The sequence below is a fragment of the Oncorhynchus tshawytscha genome, linkage group LG14 (genome assembly GCF_018296145.1).
Source record: "Oncorhynchus tshawytscha isolate Ot180627B linkage group LG14, Otsh_v2.0, whole genome shotgun sequence".
Taxonomy (NCBI): domain Eukaryota; kingdom Metazoa; phylum Chordata; class Actinopteri; order Salmoniformes; family Salmonidae; genus Oncorhynchus; species Oncorhynchus tshawytscha.
This window is the reverse complement of record NC_056442.1, coordinates 39,506,616-39,517,795: the sequence shown is the minus strand read 5'-3', so window position 1 is coordinate 39,517,795 and position 11,180 is coordinate 39,506,616. Positions and strand designations below refer to the sequence as shown.

Here is an 11,180-nt window from a genome sequence, read left to right as displayed (position 1 = left end):
GGAGTTATTAACTACAAAAAGGTAAGACGTGTTTTTAATACGGGTGCCTCTACACACACAAGTTTGTTAGCTAGCTAGCTCAAAGGACATTCACAGTTCCTCCATCGAAGTCTCTCCTCCTAGGTATAATTCTAAAAGACCTAATTCAGATAATGCATGTCATAACAAGATGCCCAGAGCTTCAAGCCTCCTCCTCAACCCTCGCTGGCTCTCTCCCCACCCGCAACATTTCAGTCACATCTTGCAGCATAGGCTAGTCTGTCCATCACGCATGTAAACAACTAGCTTGCCTGGTCTATCTGCACTGATTGGTGAAGTAATTTAATGAGCTAAGTGTAAAAAAGAAACCTGTTGATTTCACAGGTTAAAAAAGGAACTGAAAGGAAAGATATGAACCGGTAAAAACAATTGGGTTTGAACTGGTTCAGAACCTTGTTTTGCTGGTCAGAACAGTGGAACAGAACATTATTATTATTTAATTTTTTTAGGGGGTCTGTTCCGAACTAAACGATTGTAAAATAATTCCAACCCCTGATTTCAATAGATCACCTTTGTAGCCTATTGTAAAGATACATTGTTGTATAGAGGTGTTGTTTGGTATAGTTTTTATAAGACTAAGATAGATGAAGAATAAAACTGATTAAAATACTACAAAGCATGCCTTCTACAGTAGTTCATTATTTGAGTGCTTATTCTTCAAAGGAAAAAATGTCAGAGCATTAAAAATCAATGGGTCAGAGACGCCGGGACCACTTTCAGAATGTATGCGACACCATATCAGAGCCTTCTCCATCTGTTGCTCCTGCCCTCCTCATGTGAACACCACCCGTATTGCCTGTGGTGCTCCAATGTCTTCATGTCCCTCTCACATTAGGCCAAAAAAACACAACAGATGGCTTGTGGGAACTCACACTCCTCCAAAAAGTGGAGAGGCACCCCCAAAGCAATAATGGGCGCTGAAAGATTTAAGAGCCCCGATGATAAGTCCAGTGAAAAGTCCAACTAGTTACCACTCTGCAGAGATGCCTCCAGGGCAAGATTCATTACAATAAATGCCAACCTGCGGATCAGACTCAGATGGAAGTACTAATATATTTACCTCGCACATGACCTTCATATCTACCGAAGCTCAGAGGCACCATATGTGTAGACATGCCCTGTGAATAAACAACAAGTAGGATCACTGATCCTTTGAATGTTTAAGACAGAAAATCTGGTGTGGAGAAATATGTGTGATAGTTCAAAAAACAGAGTATGTAGCCATCTCAATTTGAGTCTGATTGGAAACTGCTTCAGATTTTCACATAATACATCACTCTAAATATCTGGGTTTATGTATGTGGCCCCATTATTTCAGTTGGGATAAGAGAGGACAAAAGCTGCTCCAAAGGATCCTCTATTACCTCTCAAACAACAACTGCTTTAAAATGTTGACTGAAAATGAGTCTCTCACATAAAACAGCCCCTTTATGTTTCATATAATATTTTCCCATTCCTGTGGCATCAGTAGATCCCCAAAGTATGCATCTATCAAATAAATGTTTCTCCCCCACCATGTGAAACATGGAGTGACTCAAGTCCAAAGCTCTGATGAGATCAAGCCCGAAATACTGCATGACGCTTCTCGGTGAAATGTATCACACAATCGTTAGTTTATCTGAGCGCTTTCTCTGCTGCTCCTTGGAGCTTACAATCTCTCCAATATCATTGCATTAATGGCGCTTTTTGTGAGGTTATGTTTGCTTCATCCAGGTTGAAATCCCTATTATTCTCTCAACCTTAACCATTTTCTATCTCAGGCAATGAATTCAAAATGAATCTTGTGTATTTAAACCATACACTAACAATAAGCATTTAATAATCAAAACATATAATCCCTGTAACGAATACATCTTCTAGTGACCACCCTTTCAGTAATATTGTGATTGTTGGTTTACCTAAAATAATGTCAGTGACACCTTGGCCCAGACTTTGTTTGATGATGAGTTACTGTAATCTTAATCTGTAATCACATTCTCTATGATATCCTTCATCCCAGAGCGTCCATTTTCCTGTGCACTATGTCAGCTCTCAAGGATCTGTAGATCTGTGTGAACTGAAGGGTCCTTAGAGGAGGGTTTTAGGGGATACCTGGGGCCATTGTTAGCTCTTGCCGCTGTAGGCTGCATCTCTATGGTCCTGCCCCTACAGGTGCTGACATGTTAGTCTGAGACCCAAACTAACCATGGGCAGGGGCCTCCCTGTGTTGCTCTGGCCTGACAGCAGTATCCTCCCCTGGGCTGGGTGACCTAGTTGAGCTCCTCAGAGAGCCAGGCTGCTCACACTGCTCTGAGGAGGGAGGCCGAGCCGAGGTGGTGGTGCTTCTTCTCTTTAATCTTCACAACAGACGCTGTCTCATCTCTGAAGCAGACACACACTTCCCTTCTTTCTGGGTCTCTCTGTAAACAAACTGCTTGACATGTTCATGGAAAAATTATGTTATGAATGATGACGACAAAGATAATCCTTGACAATTATTGCTATTACCTTAGCTATTTAAATTTGATTTTAGCGTGTACGTACTGACAGCTTGTCATAATGTTTGAGATGAGAGTCTTACAATACACTGTGCATCCACAATATTTTTCCATCCAATGGTGCCCATGTGCATAGACGGGTGCTGGCGCCCGTATGTTTGTGTGTGCGCACACGTGTTTGATTGTGCAGTCAGTCGTGTGTATGTATGCTTTATTTGTGACACAATTACAGTTCTTCCAGAAATAATACATTGATTTATGCCAAAATCTTGGGTTTGTCCAACATACACTCTGTTATGTAATAATTCAGAGCATTTCCCTGAAAAAATCCACAGATTTATTGGGGATGGGAAATTCTGAAAGTGAAGTCATACATGTAGCAGGGTGAAAATGGGGTTGGGGGCTTTGTGATAAAACAGCCTCGGTAGTGGTAGGGGGATTTACATACAGTATGGTTAACTGGCTGGATCATTCACAGAGAAACAGTGTGCATAACAAGGATACTCTCATGTAAAAGGTAAAAATAAATTAGAGGAAAAGGAGAAAGCTTCCAGAAAGGAGTGAGGTGAGAATAGATGAGGAATACGCTCAGCTCACCATGTTTCCTTCCTTTCTCTGCCTGCCTCTCACTATCCCCCCTCCCTGTTCCCTCTCTCTCTCTGCTGCAGCCCACCCTGCTCTGAGCCTTAATGGTACATGCCATTAGCGAGACCATCTCTACTAAGGGAGGGGGGTCTCTGCCTCGGCTAAGAGGCTACTTTTGTCCCACATAAACACATTCACAGATGTCTCTACACGCGAAGAGCCATCTCCCCCGTTACGACAGCACAGCACAGTCTGCCTCTAAGACAACCGCCGAGTCGTGGCAACAGAGACAGAGATAGACAGAGAGAGAGGAAGAAAGAGGGAGGGACAGATAGAGAGGGGAGAAGGACGACCACGGAGCAAAACACATCACCGTCTCTCTCTGACATCCCCCCTTGCTTGCGTGTATCTGTGTGTGAGCCTGAGCTGAGGAGAGGACAGAAAATGAAGCTGGGGAAATTCTCCCTCTCTCTTTTATTTTCCCTCTTTTCTCCATCCATCATCCAAGGATTGAATACCGGTGTCATCTGCCACAGAGGGATCAAATAAAGGGATGCTTTGAATGTTGTCTCTGTATATGACAAGTCACACAGCGAAGCAGAAAGAGGCAAAACAAGCAGGGACATAACCAGGATTTTGATAATGAACAGGAGTCCTTCCACAGCATGTGTTAGGAATAGCAGTCCATCACTGAAGCCCACGGTAAATAATATTTATGTCTCTCTCTCTCTCTCCATGCTTGATTACACCCTTCAATAGAAATGCAAAGAGGTGCTTGCAGCAGGAGCACAAACAGAGACATAATAATGAAAGATTAAAAATGTTTCATGCTGATAAAGATCCTAACATGAAGGAAGATTGCCATCTTTGTCCTGAGTCCCTCCCTGTATGCATGTAGCTGTAGCAGCATTGTGGAAGTGTTGGAGATTTAAGCCATCCATATTGTATGCAGTACACTACAGAGCCATGAGGGTCATCTGAAGGAGCAGGGAACCTGATAGTGGCCTGACTGAGTGACTGACTGACATGAGGAATCACTGATAATCCCCATCATCATGTTCCTTCCTGCTCAAATAACAGGAGACAGCAAGAGCACATGGAGAGCTTTCATCGGCTACCATCAATCAAACTGACAATTTGACTAAAAAGCTTTGTTTTTTGCTGAGGGTCTTGTTATAGTGTGTCTTTGAATTGGTGATCTAGCATGTCCAATATGATGTATTATTTTTTGTTACTTATTTTTTGTTATTTCCCATTGAGGACTGTGTGCAGTATCACAGTACAGAATGCAATTACACAGTGAGTGTACAAACACATTAAGAGGAAGAATGCACTGCTTGTTTTCTGTACCCTCGACCATCAGGAAACACAGTTTCCCTGGCGACTCAGGGGAACCCTTCACCACCTCTAACAAGAAATAACAACTGTGTCCAAAGAAACAAAAAGGGCATTGCCTTAGAAAAACAAGGCAAACTTATAGGTTATTTCTGGAGAGAGGGTTGTATTTTGTCATTTTCGACAGGTACGCTACCTTTGCAACTCCTTGGGCTTTGATGCAGTTTCTGTGTTTGTTTCCTTGCCAGACACTGGTGTCGGTGTACTAACACTGTATTACCAGTCGTGTATATACTAACACAGTGGATGTGTGGGGGAGACCAGGGCACAATGTAACACATTTAGGCTTCTTCTTATTTTGAAAATATTATTTGAGGTACTTTAGTTTCATAATATTTTTATCCAAACAACGCACATATCTTAGCTACCACAACACACAGCAACAACAGTTCTATTACCCCCCCTGTAGTTCTCATGGGGCTAATTGTAACAGACTGCTGTATTAATTGTAACACAGTCTTCATTGGTAAAAAATAAGGGTTAATTGAAAACTCTCTGATTTAAAACTGATATTTGGATCAAAAATACACTATACAGTATGGACAAAAAAATATTTTCATTTTATCTGTTAGGGATGTACAGTACCAGTCAAAAGTTTGGATCCAACTTCTCATTCAAAAATGTTTCTTTATTTCACAATTTTATACATTGTAGAATTATAGACATCAAACTATGAAATAACACATATGGAATCATTTAGTAAACAAAAAAGTGTAAAACAAATCAAAATATATTTTATATTTGAGATTCTTCCAAGTTACTACCCTTTGCCTTGATGACAGCTTTGCACACTCTTGGCATTCTCTCAACCAGCTTCATAAGGTTGTCACCTGGAATTCATTTTAATTAACAGGTGTGTCTTGTTAAAAAGTTAATTTGTGGAATTTCTTTCCTTAATGCATTTGAGCCAATCAGTTTTGTTGTGACAGGTAGGGTAGGGGTGGTATTCAGAAGATAGTCAATCCGGAAAATGTAAAGAACTTTTATAGTTTCTTCAAGTGCAGTCCCAAAAACCATCAAGCGCTATGATGAAGCTCTCATGAGGACCCAGAGTAACCTCCGCTGCAGAGGATAAGATCATTAGAGTTACCAGCCTCAGAAATTGCTGCCCTAATAAATTCTTCATAGAGTTCAAGTAACAGACACATCTCAACATCAACTGTCAGAGGAGTCTGCATGAATCAGGCCTTCGTGGTCGAATTGCTGTAAAGAAACCACTGCTAAAGGACATCAATAATAAGAAGATACTTGCTTGGGCTAAGAAACACAAGCAATGGACATTAGACTGGTGTAAATCTGTCCATTGTGAGAGTTCTTTTTTCAACCGTGTCTTTGTGAGACGCGGAGTAGGTGAACAGATGATTTTTGCCTGTGTGGTTCCCACCATGAAGCATGGAGGAGGAGGTGTGATGGTGTGGGGGTGCTTTTGTTGGTGATTTATTTAGAATTCAAGGCACACTTAACCAGCATGTTTACCATAGCATTCTGCAGCGATACGCCTTCCCATCTGGTTTGCGCTTAGTGGAACTATCATTGGTTTTTCAACAGGACAATTACCCAACACACCTCCAGGCTGTGTAAGGTCAATTTGACCAAGAAGGAGAGTGATGGAGTGCTGCATCAGATGACCTGTCCTCCACAATCACACAACCTCAACCCAATTGAGATGGTTTGGGTTGGACCACAGAGTGAAGGCAAAGCAGCCAACAAGTGCTCAGCATGTGTGGGAACTCCTTCAAGGCTGTTGAAAAAGCATTCCAGGTGAAACTGGTTGAGAGAATGCAAAGAGTGTGCAAAGCTGTCATCAAGGCAAAGGGTGGCTACTTTGAAGAATCTCAAATATAAAATACATTTTGATTTGTTGAACACTTTTGAGGTTGATTGATGATGATGTGTGTTATTTCATAATTTTGAAGTCTTCACTATTATTCTACAATGTATAAAATAGTAAAAATAAGAAAACCCCTTGAATGAGAAGGTGTGTCCAAACTTTTGACTGGTACTGTATATATATTGACCTAAAACAAAGTAGTCAAATTAATATATTTTACATAAGATACTTTTAGCATTTAAAATCATGAATATTACTTATTTTTTTTAATTCTAAGGTAGTATCTTAGGAGTGGTAAAATGTATGGAAAGAAGTGACATTTTATATCATTATGTGAATGTGCCTAAATATCATGTAAAATATCATAGAATTTAGGTAATGGGTTCATTTGAACAAATGTTACAATGTACAGCCATTACAAGTCTGAGTCTAATCTGATTCTTGTGAGAAAATACAATAATTATTGTCAACGACTATGCCAATCAAAAGACCATTTCTTACTGATAAAAAATTATATATGATTGGATGCATAGGGAATATTCCACAGGTCAATCATTTTTTTTTAAAGAGAGGCGGCAAGAAAATGTAGAATTCGGCCGGAATTTAAAAAAATTGTCAATAAAACTAAAAATTATTGACTCAAAGCTTCCTAGGCAAGTATATACACTAATCAAGCATTAGCACATTGTGGTTTCTAATTTGAGTTATTTAGTTACTTTGTGCGCCGGTTTCCCCTACAACACATCCAGCACCTCCCCGATCTGTAAAGAGAAAACCATTGTCTAATGTTCTTTCCTACATTCCAGACATAATCAGGACAACGGGCAGCATGTATACTGTTATACTAATAAGATGATGTTGGGGCGGCAGGGTAGCCTACTGTTTAGAGCGTTGGACTAGTAACCGGAAGGTTGCAAGTTCAAACCCCGAGCTGACAAGGTACAAATCTGTCGTTCTGAACAGGCAGTTAACCCACTGTTCCTAGGCTGTCATTGAAAATAAGAATTTGTTCTTAACTGACTTGCCTAGTTAAATAAAGGAAAAATAAAAATGTTGTTTAAGTTGATGAGATGGACTCTAACTACTCCCCATTTTCTTTACACTGGCAGCACTAGGATGGTCGGGATCGTCTATTGCACCCAGCTATTGCTGGGTGCAATAGCTAAATGTATAAATCATTCAATTAGAGTGAAAATTGTTCCGCAGGGTAGTATTCTAAAGGTAATAACAAGGCTCCCAGTGCTCTCATAGAAAATACAGCTCGATGTGGCTGCAATTACCCCAGTCTGGGACACTGTCCCAAGTCCATACGCATGTGTCAAGCTGGATCAGCCAAGTTTCCTTGGAACCTCTGACTCGTCCTGTCCAAATATGTTGACACCCATCATGAATTCATGCACTCTGGACAAACATGTTTTTTTAGCTGTCATGTTGGCATAAACAAGCCGCTGTTGGTTAATGTAATCATTTTAATGTTAATGGTAAAATTGTATTTTGTCAGTGTTCTTACTCCATACTTGGACATATTATTTACATTTAATCCAAACTACACTACATGACACATTATCTGGTGTCAGCACCTGGCATATCCATGTTGTTTCCTGGTATATTCATGTTGTTTCCTGGTATATTCATGTTGTTTCCTGGTATATTCAAATTGTTTCCTGGCATATCATGTTGTTTTCTGGCGCATCCATGTTGTTTCTTGGCGTATCCATGTTGTTTCCTGGTATATTCATGTTGTTTCCTGGCATATCATGTTGTTTTCTGGCGCATCCATGTTGTTTCTTGGCGTATCCATGTTGTTTCCTGGTATATTCATGTTGTTTCCTGGCATATCCATGTTGTTTCCTGGTATATCTATGCTCTTTCCTGGCATATCATGTTGTTTCCTGGCATATCATGTTGTTTCCTGGCGTATCATGTTGTTTCCTGGTGTATCATGTTGTTTCCTGGTATATCCATGTTGTTTACTGGTATATTCATGTTGTTTACTGGTATATTCATGTTGTTTCCTGGCATATCCATGATGTTTCCTGGTATATTCATGTTGTTTCCTGGTATATTCATGTTGTTTACTGGTATATTCATGTTGTTTACTGGTATATTCATGTTGTTTCCTGGCATATCCATGTTGTTTACTGGTATATTCATGTTGTTTCCTGGCATATCCATGTTGTTTACTGGTATATTCATGTTGTTTCCTGGCATATCCATGTTGTTTAATGATATATTCATGTTGTTTACAGGTATATTCATGTTGTTTCCTGGCATATCCATGTTGTTTAATGATATATTCATGTTGTTTCCTGGCATATCCATGTTGTTTCCTGGCGTATCCATGTTGTTTCCTGGCGTATCCATGTTGTTTACTGGCGTATCCATGTTGTTTCCTGGTATATTCATGTTGTTTCCTGGCATATCCATGTTGTTTCCTGGCATATCCATGTTGTTTACTGGTATATTCATGTTGTTTCCTGGCATATCCATGTTGTTTAATGATATATTCATGTTGTTTCCTGGCATATCCATGTTGTTTGCTGGCGTATCCATGTTGTTTCATGGCGTATCCATGTTGTTTCCTGGCATATCCATGTTGTTTCCTGGTATATTCATGTTGTTTCCTGGCATATCCATGTTGTTTCCTGGTATATCCATGTTGTTTCCTGGTATATTCATGTTGTTTCCTGGCATATCCATGTTGTTTCCTGGCATATCCATGTTGTTTCCTGGTATATTCATGTTGTTTACTGGTATATTCATGTTGTTTACTGGTATATTCATGTTGTTTCCTGGCATATCATGTTGTTTTCTGGCGCATCCATGTTGTTTCTTGGCGCATCCATGTTGTTTCCTGGTATATTCATGTTGTTTACTGGTATATTCATGTTGTTTCCTGGTATATTCATGTTGTTTACTGGTATATTCATGTTGTTTCCTGGCATATCCATGTTGTTTACTGGTATATTCATGTTGTTTCCTGGCATATCCATGTTGTTTACTGATATATTCATGTTGTTTCCTGGCATATCCATGTTGTTTACTGGTATATTCATGTTGTTTACTGGCATATTCATGTTGTTTCCTGGCGTATCCATGTTGTTTCCTGGCGTATCCATGTTGTTTCCTGGCATATCATGTTGTTTCCTGGCATATCCATGTTGTTTACTGGTATATTCATGTTGTTTCCTGGTATATTTGTGTTGTTTCCTTGCATATAATGTTGTTTCCTGGTATATCCATGTTGTTTCCTGGTATATCTATGCTCTTTCCTGGCATATCATGTTGTTTCCTGGTGTATCATGTTGTTTCCTGGTATATCCATGTTGTTTCCTGGCATATCATGTTGTTTCCAGTCATATCCATGTTGTTTCGTGGCGTATCATGTTGTTTTCTGGCGCATCCATGTTGTTTCCTGGCGTATTCATGTTGTTTCCTGGCAAAACATGTTGTTTTCTGGCGCATCCATGTTGTTTCCTGGCATATCATGTTGTTTTCTGGCGCATCCATGTTGTTTCCTGGCATATCCATGTTGTTTTCTGGCATATCCATGTTGTTTCCTGGCATACCCATGTTGTTTCCAGTCATATCCATGTTGTTTTCTGGCGCATCCATGTTGTTTTCTGGCGCATCCATGTTGTTTTCTGGCGCATCCATGTTGTTTCCTGGCGTATCCATGTTGTTTCCTGGCATATCATGTTGTTTTCTGGCATATCATGTTGTTTCCTGGCATATCATGTTGTTTTCTGGCGCATCCAGGTTGTTTCCTGGCATATCCATGTTGTTTCCTGGCATATCCATGTTGTTTCCAGTCATATCCATGTTGTTTTCTGGTATATCCATGTTGTTTCCTGGCATATCATGTTGTTTTCTGGCGCATCCATGTTGTTTCCTGGCATATCCATGTTGTTTACTGGTATATTCATGTTGTTTCCTGGCATATCATGTTGTTTCCTGGCATATCCATGTTGTTTACTGGTATATTCATGTTGTTTCCTGGCATATCCATGTTGTTTACTGGTATATTCATGTTGTTTCCTGGTATATTTGTGTTGTTTCCTTGCATATAATGTTGTTTCCTGGTATATCCATGTTGTTTCCTGGCATATCATGTTGTTTCCAATCATATCCATGTTGTTTCCTGGCGTATCATGTTGTTTTCTGGTGCATCCATGTTGTTTCCTGGCGTATCCATGTTGTTTCCTGGCATATCATGTTGTTTTCTGGCGCATCCATGTTGTTTCCTGTCATATCATGTTGTTTTCTGGCGCATCCATGTTGTTTCCTGGCATATCCATGTTGTTTCCTGTCATATCATGTTGTTTCCTGGCATACCCATGTTGTTTCCAGTCATATCCATGTTGTTTTCTGGCGCATCCATGTTGTTTTCTGGCGCATCCATGTTGTTTCCTGGCGTATCCATGTTGTTTCCTGGCATATCATGTTGTTTTCTGGCATATCATGTTGTTTTCTGGCGCATCCATGTTGTTTCCTGGCATATCCATGTTGTTTACTGGTATATTCATGTTGTTTCCTGGCATATCCATGTTGTTTACTGGTATATTCATGTTGTTTACTGGCATATTCATGTTGTTTACTGGCGTATCCATGTTGTTTCCTGGCGTATCCATGTTGTTTCCTGGCATATCATGTTGTTTCCTGGCATATCCATGTTGTTTATTGGTATATTCATGTTGTTTCCTGGCATATCCATGTTGTTTACTGGTATATTCATGTTGTTTCCTGGTATATTTGTTTTGTTTCCTTGCATATAATGTTGTTTCCTGGTATATCCATGTTGTTACCTGGTATATCTATGCTCTTTCCTGGCATATCATGTTGTTTCCTGGTGT

At 39.9% G+C, this 11,180-nt stretch overlaps 1 protein-coding gene across 3 annotated transcripts in view; it reads left to right on the top strand.

Annotated features, from left to right (window-relative positions):
* The first annotated feature begins 3,294 nt into the window (after positions 1-3,294).
* LOC112267195 (galactosylgalactosylxylosylprotein 3-beta-glucuronosyltransferase 1) overlaps positions 3,295-11,180 on the top strand; it is a 121,036-nt gene continuing 113,150 nt past the window's right edge. For all 3 annotated transcript variants that reach the window (XR_002956059.1, XM_024445400.1, XM_024445401.1), the window contains exon 1: positions 3,295-3,803. The gene's annotated coding sequence lies outside the window, so the exon portion shown is untranslated. The remainder of the gene's footprint in view (positions 3,804-11,180) is intronic.